The sequence below is a fragment of the Squalius cephalus genome (genome assembly GCF_949319135.1).
Source record: "Squalius cephalus genome assembly, chromosome: 7".
Classification (NCBI taxonomy): domain Eukaryota; kingdom Metazoa; phylum Chordata; class Actinopteri; order Cypriniformes; family Leuciscidae; genus Squalius; species Squalius cephalus.
In genome coordinates, this window is record NC_137128.1 from 36,000,459 (window position 1) to 36,019,394 (window position 18,936).

Sequence of the window (18,936 nt, forward strand, 5' to 3'; positions counted from 1 at the left end):
ACCTACTATGTACTATACAATTACAACAAACACGATACCAGCTGTAACTACAAGAAACGAAACACCGGGAAAAAAGACTGACACCAGCACGAGTATGTATGTTTTAAAATACAATATTTAAACAAAAAGTGATCGCAGAGGGTGGTGAGCTTTGTGGGCTGAAAGACCTCCCTCAACATAGACCCTTCAGCCCAGCAGAAAGTTTCACAATTAGAAGTGAGCAACAGAACAAGATGAAGTTCTCTCTGTTTTCTGCCGTTCTTTTCTCTATAGGATGGATGAGTGTTGTAGTAACAGTTGAGATTTGAGGATTTTAATTTCTGAGCTCTTTGGTTAAATATTGTGGTCTGACCTCAGTAACTTTCACTTGACTGAAATGTAGAAAAGAACATTGTATCTTTATGAGAGAGTGTACATGTGTATACATCTAATACTGTCAAAGTAATGATTATTTACCTGTATACAATGATGTGCTTTTCCAAAAGGTCATTATCCTCCACGAGCCTGCTGTTTTACTGTGACAGACACCAGAATACCAGTTGAAAACATTGTGAAATATGAGATGCAGGAGTCAACAACAATATGTCCTCGCAGAGCTGTAATGTATGTACAAAGTTGTTATATTATATTACAATTTGAAAGTTTATTTTATTATTTATTATTTTTGGGTGGATAATTAAACAACAAAAGCTAAAACATCAAGTATTTTCTTTCCATATTCAGATTCTACACTAAGAGAGGCATACCTATTTGTTCAGATCCAGATAGCCAATATGCTAAGAGAGTAATGGATACAGTGGATGGAAGAACGAAAGCAAAATCTACTATGTACTATACAAGTACAACAAACACGATCCCAGCTGTAACTACAACAAACGAAACACCGGGAAAAAAGACAGAGACCAGCACGAGTATGTATGTTTTAAAATACAATATTAAAACGAAAAGTGATCGCAGAGGGTGGTGAGCTTTGTGGGCTGAAAGACTTCCCTCAACATAGACCCTTCAGCCCAGCAGAAAGTTTCACACTTAGAAGTGAGCAACAGAACAAGATGAAGTTCTCTCTGTTTTCTGCCGGGTTTTTTTTCTCTATAGGAGCTCTTTGTCTAAATACTGTGGTTTTAACCATAGTAACTTTCACTTGACTGAAATGTAGAGAAGTTGAGCTGACAATTGTATCTTTATGAGAGTGTACATGTGTGTACATCTAATACTGTCAAAGTAATGATTATTTACCTGTATAAAATGATGTGCTTTTCCAAAAGGTGACGGTCGTCCAGGAACCTGCTGTCTTACTGTGACAGACACCAAACCACCAGTTGAAAACATTGTGAAATATGAGATGCATAATCCACCAATTTGTTCATTTGTTCAGATCCAGATAGCAACTGGACAAAGAAAGTAATTGAGATACTGGATGGGAGAACGGCAATACAACCTTCCAAAGAACCTATTTGCAATACAAGAACAACAAACACAATCCCAGCTATAACTACAACAAACGAAACACCAGGAAAAAAGACTAAGACCAACAAGAGTATGTACATTTTAAAATAAGATATTAAAACGAAAAGTGATTGCAGAGGGTGGTGAGCTTTGTGGGCTGAAAGACCTCCCTCAACATAGACCCTTCAGCCCAGCTGAAAGTTTCACACTTAGAAGTGAGCAACAGAACAAGATGAAGTGCTCTCTGTTTTCTGCCGTTCTTTTCTCTATAGGATGGATGAGTGTTGTAGTAACAGTTGAGATTGGAGGATTTTAATTTCTGAGCTCTTTGGTTAAATGTGGTTTGACCTCAGTAACTTTCAATTGACTGAAATGTAGAAGTTGAGTTGAAATTGTATCTTTATGAGAGTGTACATGTGTGTACATCTAATACTGTCAAAGTAATGATTATTTACCTGTATAAAATGATGTGCTTTTCCAAAAGGTGATGATCGTCCAGGAACCTGCTGTCTTACTGTGACAGACACCAAACCACCAGTTGAAAACATTGTGAAATATGAGATGCATAATCCACCAATATGTCCTCTCAGAGCTGTAAGGCATGTACAAAGTTGTTATATTATATTACAATTTGAAAGTTTAATTTATTTGTAATTATTTTTGAGTGGATAATTAAACAACGAAAGCTAAAACATCAAGTATTTTCTTTCCATATTCAGATTCTACACCAAGAGAGGCATAACTATTTGTTCAGATCCAGATAGCAAATATGCTAAGAGCGTAATGGATACAGTGGATGGAAGAACGACAGCAAAACCTACTATGTACTATACAAGTACAACGGACACAATCCCAGCTGTAACAACAACAAACACGATCCCAGCTGTAACTACAACAAACGAAACACCGGGAAAAAAGACAGAGACCAGCACGAGTATGTATGTTTTAAAATACAATATTAAAACAATTTTATTTAGACATTTGCATATGATTCATAACTGTGGAGAACAACATAATATGCTCTTCTCCAGTAGAAGACTGGGTCCAGGGTTACATTCAGAGCTCAAACAAAAGGAAAACAACTGAAGAAACAGACCAGAGAGATTTTGCCAGTAATTACTTTTGTTTAAAGAAGTCTAAGTCTAAGTCTTCGAAGAGTCTTCTAGACTTCTAAGTCTAATAAAATGCATTAATTTAATGAATAAGGTGATGGTAAAGAAAAATCTGAATTTGTTTTTCTCTCACAAAGTTAACTTCTGTTTTGTCATGATTTTTGTTAATGTTTTGTGTGGTGACCTTTTATTTTGTGTATTGTTTTTTTCTTTTCTTAATTTACTTAAAATAAATACAAATATACAAGTAATTTAACTAATACATAACAGTATTAATTTATTATGTATAGCTAATTCATATTACGTTGTGTCTCTAATAGCATCTTTCTTTTTAGTCAATTCAAGTTTTTTTCTCCGGTCTCTAATCAACATGTCTAGTTTTTCCCAATTAAAGACATTCAACAATAAAGTATGACTGACAGCCATCACTTTTTAACAATGCCCTTTAGCTGTTCTAAGTTCACTGTAAACCACAGCTTCTTGGGGCTTATTGCTAAATACATGTCACATTAACTGTGCCTTTAAGCATTGCTCGAAGCTAAGGATTTTTCAGTCCAGTCTGCCAGCTCTGATTTTTACTTGCTCTGCCAAAAATATATAGATTAATCTTTATCAAAGCTACAAAAGAAAGTCAAGAACAGTGACTGTTTTTTTTTTTGTATTTTATGACAGACTGCAGCACACTTATTAGGCTGCTGTCACTTTAAGATATGACGCGGACAGGGGCGGTTTCTTCATTAGGGTGATTGGGCAACGCACCACCAAAGTGTGAAAGGGATGGATTTTTACAATCCCATTCACATTCAACCACAGAGTTAACGCTGATTCAAATAATTTAATTTATTCACAGTCATGTAAAATACATATACACAATACAATACATTACCGTTCAAAAGTTAAGGGTCAGTAAGATTTTTTTTAAATACTTTTGAAAGAAATCCCATCATCTCACCAAACTGCATTTATTTAATAAATACATTAAAAAGAGTAATATTCTGAAATATTGTTGCAACTTAAAATAAATGTTTTCTGTTTTAATCTATTTTACAAAGTAATTATTCCTGGAATGTTAAAAAATAATTTTCAGTAGCCAGCATCCAGTCGTCAGCATGTAAATCATGAAAAAAAAAAAATTCAGGAACGTTTGAACAGAACTGTCAAAAGAGCAGCATTTATTTGAAATAGATTTAAAAAAAAAAAAAAAAAAAAAGTCAATACAAAAAAATTGTATAAAACCACATCACAACACATTAAGGTGGATTATGAATCCTCTAATAAAATAAATCATTCCCTTCGGATACCAGTAAATCTTTGCCAGATCTCCAGTCTTCTGGTTCTTCTGCTCCTTCCACCATCCCAGTCTCTTGCATTATGATTTAACAGGATCAGGACCAACCCCTTTGGATGCTGCGGCCTGGCTGTTTTTGTGTCAGCATCTAAAGTGAGAAAAAAACAACAACAATTGAAATGTTAACATAAAAATAAAATTAAAAAAACAAGGGTTGTTCCAAGTGCAATTTATGCACTTGTGTTTTCCCAAGGGTTACATTTCCACCTCAGGGAACAAATAATCTTCTGAGAACCTCTAAATGCACTTTGACTGGAGAAACCTGAGAATAATTTGAGCTCCGGAAAAATAGTTACAGGTGTTGTTTATTATTATTAAAAACAAATCTAAGAGGTGTTGTTGAAAGAGAAACATACAGAGAGTGAACCAATTGAGGGCATGATGAAATGAGAGCATGAGAACAATTTACTAAAAATTATCAACACAATGTAAAGAATAATTTTGTTAACTTGTACTCATGTCATTCCAAACCTGCATGATTTTTTCTGTGGAAGATGATATTTTGAAAAATGACTCAATAAAAAGTCAATGGGATCCAATGGGATTTTCATTGTATGAACAAAACAGATTAAACATAATTCAAAATATCTTGCATTCCACAGAAAAAAGTAAATAATAAATGTTTGTAACAACATGAAGAACATTCCTTTTAATGTCTTTATCAAGAAATTATTGATAGCTTTAACTTGCAGCCTGAATATGTCATTTTTATTTAAAACAAATACAGAGAATGTGTCTGACAGTCAAAAATGTACTTACACAGAAAAAGAGTGACCTGTGCCTGAGTGGCTCTCTTTTGGGTTTATTTAGCTGTTTGACACACATCACAATTAAGGAAAAAAGAGAGAAGACAACTGAATATTAGTCAAATATTACATAAATCTATACAAATAAAAATGATTCTTTTTTCATCAGTGATTATTGACTAATTAATATGTCAGGAGTTCTCAACTCTGGTCCTCGAAGTGTCTTGCAGTTTATGTCCAGACCTGATCAATCTCACTTGCTCTTTTAACCAAAAGAGCTCGATTAGCTTGTTCAGGTGTGCTGGACCAGGGTTGGTGCTAAAGTCTGCAGGACAGTGGTCCTCAAAGGCCAGAGCTGAGATCCCCTGCACAAAAATAATATATCAGTCAAATATTTACAGCATCTGTATGGACAAAAGTTCTGATGAAATTTATACATTCAAAAGAAATTATTACATTAATGATATTAAATGAATGAATAGTATTTCATGGCCTAAATGTTTTACTTCCATTATAACTTTACATAATTAAGTTAATTAAATATTACAGATCGTTGATTTCATTTCAGTTATCAATTAAAGTTAGAATTGTAAAATCTGTTATTTTTAGGTCACGTTAACATGATAGTTATGACCCCATGTTATATATAAAATGCCACACACAGGCATTTTATATATAAAAGGGCACAGTTTTGCCATTTTATTTTACTTTTTAGCACTTACATAATGTCCCATTTTCAAAAACTCATAAAAGTGACCCTAACTATTACTGTATTTATTTTCAAGTCATTTTACTGTATGGGTTTGTAGTTTTAGAGACAACTAAATGTCAATTCACACCAAATATTAAGTGCAAACTTGCACCATGTCCGATTTTCAAACACTCATAAAAAGTGTTCCTTCATAGGTTTGCTCATTCTTTCAATTAATTTCTGTTCAGAGCATAGACTGTAAAAAAATATGGATGACACCCCTTTGCACTCTTCCATTGGTGAGAAGTGAAGCTGAAGCCACCAGTGTCCCGATATGGCGCTGACATCTTGGGGCTTGAGTCTGCGCAGTAGCGATTTCGGGACCAGACCTGCGCAGTAGTGAGCAGGAAGTAAAGCCGCGAAATCAAGGCCCCGCCCTCAGTCTAGGTGTGAAATAATTAATGATAGAAATTTAGATATTAAATTTAAAGCTCCAATCTCCTCAGTCCTCCGAAGATCCTGAAAAAAAGTCTGTTGGTGCTTCAGTGACTATTTTGCTCAGAGAACCTGTCAATCACAGCTGTCAATCATGACGTCACACCACTGTTTTTATAGCATCAAATAACTAACTAAAAACAAACTTATTTTAAAAACAAACACGAATTTAAATCAGCGTTATAAAAACTACAGTAAATGACAGAAACCACCTTCGGTAAAACAAAGTGTTCCTTCATAGGTTTGCTCATTCTTTCATTTGATTCCTGTTCAGAGTAACCCTGACTATTACTGTATTTATTTTCAAGTCATTTTACTGTATAGTTTTGGAGAAAACTAAAGGCCAATTCACCCTAATTATCAAAGTGCATTCTAGCACTTGCACCATGTCAGATTTTCAAATACTCATAAAAATCTTTCTATTATAGGTTTGCTCATTCTTTCATTTGATTCCTGTTTAGAGTGACCCTGTCTATTACTGTATTTATTTTCAAGTCATTTTACTGTATAGTTTTGGAGAAAATGAAAGCCAAACTCCCCCTAAACATCTAACTTTATGACAAGACCCTTGTAAAGTTTGATGTTTGATGTTTACATGTTTGACCATGTTTGATTATCATTTGGGTTAGGAGAATAAGTTGACTTGCAGTTGCAAAGTTACTTATAGTCAGTAGAATGTCTGTAGCCTGACTACGTCAGACTTCCTACTTCCGCTAATTTCATTTCGCTCCTGTAGTCAGTCTGAGATAGCAGCGTATCTTCAGAGCCCGTCTACAGAGAGCCTGCCCACTCCCTATTAAAGGAGAACTCCGGTCAATTTTAACATTGAGCTCATTTTTTTGTACATTTGGAGTGCTGTCAGTACAGAGAACAACGACAAAAATCGGTGTTGCCTACACCGAGTTATTCTATTTTTAAAATTTGCACCCTGTTGACTTCAATGGGGCAAGTACTAAACCTGCTTTTAGCCTCTTAACATCCTTGATGTGTCATTACAAGTGCACAGAAAATGTGAGTGATTCCTTCAGAGTGAACACGAGTGAATCTGACTGCAGTAGATGTGAAAGAAATGTATAAAAATGATGTTATTTAAGCCAGAGCAAATACCTGTTTACATCCTGTTTTTCGGGTGAAGTCCAAAGTAGTCGATTGCCGAGTTCACGCGCATAGGTTTAGTACCTATGATCACGCGCGTGAACTCGGCAATCGACTACTTTGGACTTCAACCGAAAAACAGGATGTAAACAGGTATTTGAGCTTATATTTTGAGTGTATCATAAAATCAGAATAAGGTAAAAAGGTTTCTGTCTTATATAAAGTATATATATATATATATATATATATATATATATATATATATATATATATATATATATATATAATCGCTGCACGCAGCTATATTTGTTTTTCTTTTCATTTTGTGAAATTCCAAGAAAAAAACTTATCGGTGGGGGTGTTATTTATTATTACATTATTTATTTATTTATTTATTATGATTATTTTCTCCTGGGGCCTGTACCATGAAGGTAGCTGAACAAACGCGGGGTTACAGGATTAGATTTGAGTTGACAAAACCAAACCGAGGCTATCAGACTTTAGTGGTACCATGATGCAGCTCATCAACTTTCTCTGTCATCTCAGGCTTTGATCTTTTTTTTTTCTTTTTTCTTTTTTTTTTTTTTTATAACAATTTTTATTATACAGACAAGAGTTTACATTAAATCATTAAAGAGACGAGCATAAAAGAGAAAACATTGTCTGCACTTTTTTCTTTTTTCACATTCCTTAAAAGGAAAGAAAAAGAATCACACAAACAACAGAATAACCACCATCCCACCCACCCACCCACCCAGGAGGATTAGAAAATAATCGGCAGTCTCTACAAACAATTATACTTTAAAAAAAACAAACAAAAAAAAACAAACAGTAATTGCATGTTATCAATTGTATGAAAAACATGCCTAGATGAAAAAGAAATAAATAAATTAAAACTAAAAATAAAAATAAAACACTTGCTCAACCATTATATAATTAAGTCAGAATCTAGAGAGGATACAGAGTCGTAAAGATTTAAAATAGGGTTCCAGGTTTTATCAAATTTATCAGTTGAGCCCCGAGTCGAATATTTCAATTTTTCAAGTGAAAGGAATGACATCAGGTCCTTTAACCAAGAGGTAGTTGGAGGGGGGGTTGGACACTTCCAGTGCAACAAGATGCACCTTCTAGCAATAAGAGAAGCAAAAGCAATAACATCTGCTTTCTGTCTCGTGATGGATGACAATTGAGATACACCGAAGATGGGGGGACATGGAGATAGAGAAATGTGCAGAGCCCTAGACATGAAGTCAAAAAAAGAAGACCAATATGAGGCCAGTTTTGGGCAGCTAAAGAATGTATGGGTGTGATCGGCAGGAGAAAATGAGCATCTGATACAGGAGTCCACTGTTTCTGGAAACAATTTATGGAGTTTAGCTTTGGTAAGATGAATTCGATGAAAGACTTTTAGTTGAATCAGACTTAGCCGAACACATATAGAAGTAGAATTAACTCTAGCAAGGGCCTCAGACCAAAGCTCTTCCGAAAACTTAATTTGCAGCTCATTTTCCCAAGTCATCTTTAGGCAGGAGAGAGAGGACGTATTAGATGAGAGTAACAAGGTGTAGACGGAGGATATACAACTACCACCTGTAGGGGCTGACAATAAATTCTCAACCAGAGACTTTTCTGGTAATTGAGGGAAACTAGGGAAGTTAGTCTTAACAAAATTACGGAGTTGAAAATACCTGAATAAGCCTGTAGTATGGAGGTTAAATTTAGACATAAGATTGGTGAATGTGGCAAAATAATTATCAATAAAAAGATCTGAAAAACAGGCCATACCCTTATCTTTCCATCTTTTAAAAGTGTGATCAATAGCTGGTGGTAAAAACAAGTGATTGTTGCAAATAGGACTTAAAACATATAGTGACTCCAACCGAAAATGTTGTCGAAATTGTTTCCAGATTTTTAAAGTCGATAGCACAATAGGATTTCTAATAAAATTGGAAGGACGCATGGACAAAGGAGCAAAGACAAGTGCAGGAAGAGAAGAGGAAAGACAAGTAGCAGCTTCTAACCTCCGGCGAATTACACCACAAGAAAATCTTCGAAATATTGGCGGACCAGTAATAATAAAGAAATTTTGGCAGAGCTAGACCTCCATCACGTTTATTTCGTTGCAGGATAATTTTATTCACTTTAGGAGTTTTACCAGCCCAGATAAAAGAGGAGATGATTTTATCTAGACACTTAAAAAAAGATTTAGGTAGAAAAAGAGGGAGAGACTGGAAGAGAAATAAAAGTCGCGGCAAAACATTCATTTTAATGGTCTCCACTCTCCCAACAAGAGAAAGGGGAAGGCTGTCCCAACGCTTTAAGTCTAGTTTAATTTGATCAACCAAATTCGTAAAGTTATTCTTAAGGAGAGAACCGAAAGAGTGTGAAATGTTTACACCTAAATAACGAAACCCTGAAGGTGAAAAATTAAAAGGTAGAGTACGTGCTTTTCTGAATTTTTTTAGCCACGTCATTTATGGGGAAACATTCACTTTTGGTAAAGTTTAATTTGTAACCTGAAAAAGAGCCAAAGGTGTCGAGCAAGTGCATAATATTGTTAGCGCAGCCAACCGGATCCTGTACATACAGCAACAAGTCGTCAGCATAGAGAGAAACACGATGTTCTGTGCCTCCCCTGTAGATCCCGCGTATAGACGAAGATACTTTTAAGGCAATCGAAAGTGGCTCATAGCTAAAGCGAAGAGCAGAGGGGACAGAGGGGCAATCGCCGGATATTAGATGACATCTGACGTCCCCTAATAAAGCCGGTCTGATCCTCAGAAATAATATCAGGAAGACATGCATCGATGCGCTTTGCCAGCACCTTCGCTAGAATTTTTATGTCAGCATTCAATAAACTAATAGGTCTATAGCTACTACATAAAGTTGGGTCTTTATTTTTTTTTAATAAAAGGGAGATAGATGCTTGATTTAATGAAGCTGGAAGAAAACCTTGCTCAAATGACTCCACATACATATCAAACAATAAGGGGGGCTAACTGCGCTGAGAATTTTTTATAAAAGTCTAAGGGAAAGCCATCAGGCCCCGGAGCCTTGTTACACTGCATGAGACCAATGCAGGTGGTGATTTCATCTAGCCTGAGAGGTAAATCTAAAGTCTCCTCTGTTAATGTATTAATAGTGGGTATATTTAAATTTTGTAGGAAAGACTCCATTAAAGAAGCATCAGAAGGAGGTTGAAAAGAATAAAGACTGGAGTAAAAGGAGGAAAAGACAGAGTTAATTTTTTGAGGGTCAGTAACAAGCTTATCAGAGTTGTTATCATAAATCTGTGCGATATAGCGTGAAGCTGACTGATGTTTAAGCTGGGAAGCAAGAAGACGGCCTGCTCTATCCCCATGTTCGTAGTATGTGGCTTTAGTTCTTTTAATCAAATATTCTGCTTTATTTATTGAAAGCAAATCAAATTCAGTTTGTAACTTTGATCGTTTTAACTTAAGATCAGGTTTGGGATCGTTTGAATACTGTCTATCTATCTCTAAGATTGAACGGATAAGCTCCTGTTGCCGAGATTTTCTGGCTAAGTGAGCACTAAAGGAAATGATTCGGCCACGAATAAACACTTTGAATGTCTCCCATAGAAGAGAAGCAGACACGGTGTCTGATTTGTTCGTCTCAATGAAAAAATCTATATTTTTAGATAAAAATTCACAGAAGTCAGTTCTTGCAAGAAGCCCTACATCAAATTTCCACTGAGGTCGGCTCTTAAAAGCGGGCAAGGCTTTGATCCTTAAGCTATGATTACTCCACGCGCGCGCACATAAAAGAGTGACGTCGACACTGAACAACCAATCGCGGGTAGAGCGAGAGCGATATATTTTTCCGCGGAGGAGCAAGAGATACTCATTCAGAATTACGATGAATTTAAATATGTATTTCAAGCTCGAAACAATACGGTCTCTGCTGCCAAAGCAAGAGAAGACTGTTGGAGAAAGATTGCTGATTGTTAATGTGTAAGTTAAACAAATACGTTCTATATTTATGTAAAATGATGTATGTATATATGTATGTGTAGCCTATATGTGTAATATAACCTATAGCCTATTTTTATAATATATAAAAAATGTGCATGTATGTACTAAGAAAGATTAATATTCATTGATTTTTAGATGCAACCCAAACTCCAAATGTTCTTGGCAGCAGATAAAGACAAAATATAAAACATATAATTCAAAGTGGTGAGTATTTACCACAACCTTTTATTACTTTTTTGAACATTTTATCACAAACACTTGTTTGCAGCAAACAGAAATAAAGAGTTAAATTCAGAAAACCAGAATACACTGTGCATGGCGGAGGAGTTGGCTCTAGGCAATAAGGGACGGCCGATTATTGGATGGGATTACAGGTGCTGTACAATCTGACCCTGGTGCTGGCTCCTCTAAGCAATTAACACTGGGTACGTGTGCAATACATTACTACTTTTTTAAGTTTTAAATATGGCTGACTGTATGTTCTGCAGTAGAGGGAAATACAGTGTCCCTGTTGAAGCCAGCACACATACACACAGTCTCCCACACAGGTCAGTATGCAGCAGACAGAACACCAAACACAACTTGCTTTTTTTATTTATTAGGGTGGAGGAAATGATGAAGACACTCTGTGTGTTATCAGACAGTTGCTGAGGTGAATGCACTGGGCTTTTTATTATGGCAAACATTTGAATGTGTGGCATAAAAAAGAGACTGGCCCTTACACATCTCTTTTATTGTAGGATTTTTCACAACCTGCCCCAGAAACTGAGGCCTCTACCTCAATGGGCTTCAGAAGAAATGTGAACAAGGTAAGGATTTAAAACCCTTGACATAAATTACAGTCAGTCCTGTGTTTGTAGGAAGTCAAGGAACTTTTTGTGATTTGATGAGCCTCCAGAAAACGTGTAATGCTCATGTTTGTGGTGGAATTATGTTTCAGGTGGAAACAGACTCAGTCAGGGCCCTATACAAAACGAGTCTTGAACTAGACTGCACACTAAAGGAGTCTTGAACTAGACTGCACACTAAAGGAGACTTGAACAAGACTGTCTACTAAAGGAGCTGGACTGTGAGCTGAGGAGGCTCCAAAAAAAAAAAAAAAAAAATTGGAGATCAAACAGCTGGATAAAACTGATCTCAGTATGTGAACTTATTTAACCAAGTAACACTTTAGTATGAATATTTATTAATGCAACTTTCTCTTGCTCTCTTTCTCCCTCTCATCCCACAAAACCAATAAAACAGTTTGAGACATATCTGCAGTTTCAATGTGCTTTTATTAAGTGTAATATTGGTGATTGCATCTACATCTGCACCAGCTGGGTGGTCAAGTGTGATCGGGTCAGTTTCATCGGGGAGAAGCTGGTTTTGTGGTGTTTCTCGCTCCTTTCTACTGGTGGCTATATTGTGCAGAATGGCACATGCAGCCACTATCTGTGATGCCCGCTCTGGTGACTCTTAAGCGCCGAACACAGTTGAAATGCGCCTTTAGGATGCCAAAGGTCATCTCTATCTTCACTCTGGTTTTACTGAGGGCCACATTGAAGCGGTGCTGTGGCCCTGTCTGAGGATCATGATAGGGGGTTATTGTGTAGGTTTTTCTATCTCAGTTCAAATTAACAGTGTTTTGTGCTGACACAACACAGACTCACGGAAAATTTGTGAGACAAGCACTGGAGCCAGGCCATTTGGCATCCAAACTTGTGATCATACGTTCATGACCACAAGTCGTCTGCAGATGAAATGTTTAGTAGATCATTGTTATATCTGTTAATGTTACTATTAATTTAAAGATTCATCTCACAGAAAATAATCATCTCACATATTCACATCATCTCTACCTGAACATTAAGACTGTGATAGGACTTCCTATTAACATAATCTGCCTCATGTTCCCCTAGAGCAGTGGAGATTGGAGCAATAGACTGCATACATGTTGCAATGACTCTAGGGAATCCTATCATAAGATTAACAGAATAATAATAAAGATTTAAAATAATTCTTAACATGTATTATATTGTATAGTACATTTGTGAAATTTGCTTTTTGAAAAGAAAAAAAATTGTGTTCATGTGATGTCACCCTATCAATATATCTTACCGGCAATTTTATAAAAGCCCTCTTTTATGGACATGGTCGATAAATGTCCGGGGAACACTATTAATGAAACTATTCATGTACTCCTGCAGAGCGAGGACCACCTTACGAATGGTTCGACAAACCGTGTTTTCCCCTAGCTTCTGTGCGTCACACACCGTGCAAGTATGTACCACTTGCAAAAAAACGCAACGCAATACCATTTGCGGTACAGTAAGTGCATGAATTCGACGTGTTAAATTCTTTATGTGCGGCTCAAGAAGTTTGCAAAGATAAGACATTCCTTCTGTGGAAAATCTGTATCTTTCATACAAGTAACTATCAGGAAAGGCAAGGGGATTTTGTCTGTCCCTAAAAACTCTTTCTCTACGAAGTGCTCATCTAACAATTTGCGCTGAGATGTCCACCGGATTTGGAAGAAAAGGTGAAGTCATTGTAACAGACACTGGGAATAAGTTACGTCACCTATATGTTTCTTTGCTTTCAGCTGATTGGTCAAACTTCAGTCTGAGATCTTGAATCCAGAACATAACCTGCCCCAAAGCAGGTTAGCCGTGCAGCGTAAGATACCATGGCAAGGAACACCGATTAAAGCCAAGCTACTTTCATAGTACCTAAAACCCAGGGTTGGCGGAAACTAAACTGAAACATAGCTGGCTAGCCACCTAAACCGGCTTCATGGTATAGGCCCCTGATCTTCTTTGATTTACTTTGTTTCTGAAAGTGTGGGCATGGTTGTGTGCCCTGTTATTGATTGCTTGCTGTCTCTCTTTCTCTCTCTACTCTCTCTCAGGCCTAATCATCTGCACCTGTAACTCGTTTGTGAGTGTACCTGAGACGGAGAGTATAAGGGTGCAGTCCAGTGTTTGCAGAAAGAGACGCACTTCTCCCCTGCTCCAGATTGAACGCTGTTCATACATGTTTGCTTCTGACATTCAGGGACAGTAATTGTGAGTTAGTGGTGGTTAACTGAGTTTAGCAGTGGCTGGTTTTTCAGAGATCTTGTTCTTCAGAGATCTTGTTCTCACTACAACTAAAAATTAAGTTGAAGGTATGTTGTTTTGTAAACCCGTTTGGTACTTACTGTTGTGAGGGAAGCTGTAGGGGGTGAGTTCCTTTTTCTTTAATACTGTTTTTGTCCCTGTTTTTGGTATAGCGAGGGAGTTGAGGGAAGTTTATGTTGCTTATTTCTTTTTGTTTGATCTTTCTTAGGTTAGTTAGGACTCCTCCTAAATTTTGGTAGTGGGCTGTTTTGTTTGTTATTTTGGGCCTTTCTCCCCCTGAGCCTCCCTAGTTACCTGTGATTTGTCTTTACTTTGGTATTGGTTTTGTAAATAAAATCCTTTCTTTTATTACATCATCTGGTGTTGTCTTCACTCTGGGACAGAGGATTGAAGTGTGTTCTCACCTTTTCTCTTTTGTTAATTTTACGTTTTCTTTCCTTTTGTTACTTCCCCTTCCGACCCCTAGACGGTTAGGGAACGTAACAGAGAGAAAAAAAAAAAACATTAAATACTGGATGAAGCATCAACAAATAAATTAATGTATGAATAATGATTTCAGGTCTCAGATGGGATTTCTTTTGATTACTCTTGACCACTGGAAATATTATCATAGCTTTTATTCCAGTTCATGAGTAAATGAATTAACACTTAGTCATGTCTTCCACTGAGCACCCATGTTACCAGTATGTCTTACAGGTAGGCGGTTTCCTCCTCTTTTATTAATACTATCGTCCAAATTGGTCAGATCAGTCTGGCCAGTCGACATGAACAAGGCGATGCTGATTTTCACAGTTTGTATTTTCGGGGTGATTTTAGGGTCCTTCCGTGTGTTTGCAGGTAAGTGTTTTTTTCTCTCTCTCTGTAAACGGTTTTATGGCTTGTGCAAGGGTGTGAAGTAAAGTGACAGTAAAGTTAAAGCTAGTGCAAATGTGGTTTCGGAGCTTTACCTCTGTAGCTCTGCCACATAGAACCGAGTGGTTTTGTGTACATGTTGCCTTGTGTGAGAATGAAAGATGACTATGTACTGAAATATTCAATCAACATCAAGTATGAAAAATGAATTAACAGTAAAAAATTATTTCTGTTTATATACAGATGGACCTCCACCGAGTTGTTGCCTCAAGCTAGGATACAGGAGAGTGCGTTTAGAGAAAGTATTGAACTACAGAATACAAATTGAAGGACTGTGTCCCATTAAAGCAGTTATGTAAGTAAACTACAGATGCAAGTCCCTAATAGGAACTAGACTTGCCTACAGATGCAGGTTACACTTTGGTTACTATTTTGACTATTTGACTGTAGTCCACTTTAGACATTCTAGTAAATGTACAGTAAGAGACTTTGCAACTACATGTGAACTACCAGTCATTCGAGTATTAGTAGACTGTCTGCTAACACTTTATTTTGATGCTCTCCCAGCAGACATTCTACTGACTATAAGTAACTTTGCAAGTTTAGGTCAACTTATTCTACTAACTCTAACCTAACAGTCTACTAACTCTCTCATGCGAGTTAGTTGACATGTAGTTGCAAATTAATGACAGTTAGTTCATTGACACATACTGTAGTTGCAAAGTTACTTGCAATATCCAAAGTGGATGATCGAAATAGTGTAACCCAAATAAATAAATTGCAGTGGTAAAGCCCCTGGAAATCTTTTTAATATGAAGTTATCTATACTAGAAGTCCATAAAAAGAGAAAGTAAAGGGATAAATCTGCAAATACTGAGCACTAATAACAAAACATCCTCCTTTTTCCAGGATCCAGACTGTATCTGGCAAAATACTCTGTTCTGATCTTAATAGTAACTGGACAAAGAGGGCCATGCAGAAGGTGGATGAAGCAAAGAAGAAGGCCAGAGAGCAGGAATCTGTACCTGCAGAAGGAGCATCAGCGGAGGAAAGTAGAGGAAGGGCAGATCCTGTGACAGCAACAGAGTTGCCATTAAATAGCAGGCGGTATAGAGTAAACACAAGAAAAAAAAAGTAAGAAATAAAAATGAAAGACAAGCACAAAAGCCAATTAGGGTCCCAAAGAAAAGAGATCAGAAAAAAGCGGGATAAAGGCCAATTCACACTGCACCAATAGATGGCAGCTTAGTTAGGTTTTGTCGGATCAGTGTGTTACCCCGTTGGTTGGCGCTTGTTTTTGCCAACTGATACGTTGGATTGGCAATTGTCAGGTTGTGGAATGTCTGAAAAGGTACATACTGTAATTTGGTGATTGTCCTCATTGGTCAGTGCCTGTCGGTGCAGTGTGAATTAAAAAAAAGCGGTGTTATTAACAAGTAAGTGTGAATTTAAAAAAAAGCGGTGAAATTAACAAGAAGTGTGAGGACTAAAACTGTGGAAAATATTGTGCTGAAACAAAATAATTTTGTCATTTGTTTTTCAGTTTCTTTTTATTTTTTATTTTTTTTAATAAACATTCTGTATATTTTTTTTTTCTCAAAGTAGAAACAAATTATTTTATTTATTTTTTTTTTATTTTTTTTTTAACATATGTTAACATTTTCAAAAATAGCAGTCAAAAATTTCTCCAACTTTCAAAAACAATGTTTTCCAATCAGATGTTGAATCTTTCATGAGGTTGCTCTGATGCATGGGAATGCCGTATATGTTTGTGACTGTATTTTTATTGCTTTTTTTTTCTGTACTTTTTTGGCATAAGCAAACACTTTCAGAATTACTGGCAGCAGGAAATAAATTCTGTAATACACAATCTATGTATATGGCTATGTTTCGAAGAATTCTGTTGCAATCTTCTCCATACCTTCATAGACCCCCCAGGGATCCACAGACCCCCAATAAAAACTTTACTTTCTTTTTCTTTATTGTGGTTGGTGGATAGACAGATGCATGGATGGGTTGGTGAATGAGTGAATGGGTTTAGGTTTAAAGAATAAATAATTAAAGATGTGTACAAAAATGATGGCCTTTGATAGCAAAAAAAAATATTTTCTATTATTTTAATGTTTGCAATAGTATTGTTTTTGTTTGGTTATATTTTGATAATATACCCTAGTTCAATTATGTATTATGTAAAACATTTAGCATTTTGGTGTATTTAATCCAGTTTTTCTCAGAAACACACACTGACTCCACTCTATTTTTCCATCATAGAGTCTGTACACTAGTGCACTGACTGATAAAGGAATGAAGTGCTATTCTTATGCTTATAATATAAGATTAAGATATAAGATTAATTCAGTATAGCTAATTCATATGTTGTGTCTCAGCATCTTTCTTTTTAGTCAATTCATCTTTCTATCTCTAATTAACATATGTAGTTGATGTAGGCTTAAAAAAATATTAATCTGCAAAAATGTATTAATCACAAATTGTTCTGTAATTAATCACAATTAATTGCACATTCAAGTTTTAACTATTTTATATTGTAATGATTTCACATTGAATCTCCAAATTAATGTACAGTAGAATCAACATAAAGATGCTGATTTTTACTTGCTCTGCCAACGTAGGCTATAGATTAATCCTTATCGAAGCAACAAAAGTGATCTGAACAGTGACTGACTTTGTCTCTGATTATGACTCTCTGATTAGGCTCCTGTTACTTTAAGACCTGACATCTGATGTTCTCCCAACTCAAGTTCATTAAAGACTTAACTCATTTAAGACGGTGCTTATAAGGATACTCGCCCTGATGTTTAATAGGTGTGTTGCTAATGACTTTGAAAGTGAAAGGCTGTATCAGTAAGTCTAAGGTATGCCCAAATTCCAGTGCCATCACATTATCCAACACATTCTTCATCTTTTTTATTTTTATTTATTTTGTATTAAATGCTTGAGAAAAAAAACAAACAAACAAAAAAAAACATTAACAACAATTATCATCATTGTCATAACAAAATACAACATACTCCAGTCACATTCTTCATCTTTGAAATGTGTGTGTTATCCTCTGCGCACGTAATACAGCCGTCCTGAAACCCTACCTCTCCAGCTCTCTTAAATAATTAACCCTCTGGGCTTCTTCGTATAATAGTCACACTTAGCTTCCTCCCGCCCGAAAACGGGCGAAGCCTTAAAACTTTACTTTACTTTTTCCCAGGATAACCAATCAAATATATTTTTGTTCTATAATGTTTTCTGATTATTATTTAGAATTTTTACAATTTTTTATGATACTTTGCATTAATTATATAATTTTTATGAGCTATTTTTTCCATTAGAATTAATATATATATTTTTATTTTATTTATTTTATTTTATTTTTCAATAAATGCAACATTTCACATCAAAATAGAGTGCAGGCCTAAAAAAAAAAAAAAATTTCAACTGAGAAGAGCGCCATCTAGTGGCTTCAAAATGTATTAATTTGTGTCATGTCCTATAACCGCCTATAGGCGGCCTATAGCTTTTTTATTTATTTATTTTATTTATTCCCATTCGGAAAGAATGTTTTTTTATTACTAAGCAACCACTGAATGGAACAACACAAATTATATATCATTTTAAAGCTTAGGATCTCAGCTTTTTAATGCATATAATTACATTTATTAACTCCTAACGAGTGCTGAGTAATCCCTCTAAAACCAAGTGTACCGCCAGCAGGTGCCACCTAGCTGCGAAAATATTCTTTACCATATTTTTAAAAAATCTTGCCTTGATTAACACAAAGTTGATGTCATTTGAAAGCTTAGAGTCTGAACTTTACAGTGAATGTATCCACTTTGAAAAACTCTTAAGTATTGCTGAGTTATTTGCTGATAAATAGAATTTCCTTTTTTTCATAATCTATAAAATAATGTACTGCAATGTGTCAAAAACATCATACAGCTCATGAAACATTCTCAGATAATTGAAAATGGCACTTCATTTTTTACAGCATATTATTACAATTAAAATGAGCCCAAAATTAACATAATCTATTGCTTTTATGACAA

The 18,936-nt window shown here is 35.7% G+C and overlaps 1 protein-coding gene across 3 annotated transcripts in view; it reads left to right on the forward strand.

Annotated features, from left to right (window-relative positions):
- The first annotated feature begins 64 nt into the window (after positions 1-64).
- LOC307162242 (uncharacterized protein) overlaps positions 65-18,936 on the forward strand; it is a 34,464-nt gene continuing 15,592 nt past the window's right edge. Inside the window, exons 1-2 of one of the 3 annotated variants that reach the window (XR_013821878.1) lie at positions 65-92; positions 2,478-2,558. The gene's annotated coding sequence lies outside the window, so the exon portion shown is untranslated. Of the gene's footprint in view, positions 93-2,310; positions 2,381-2,477; positions 2,559-18,936 lie in introns of those variants that run through there. The other 2 variants (XR_013821879.1, XR_013821880.1) reach the window with 2 other exon arrangements.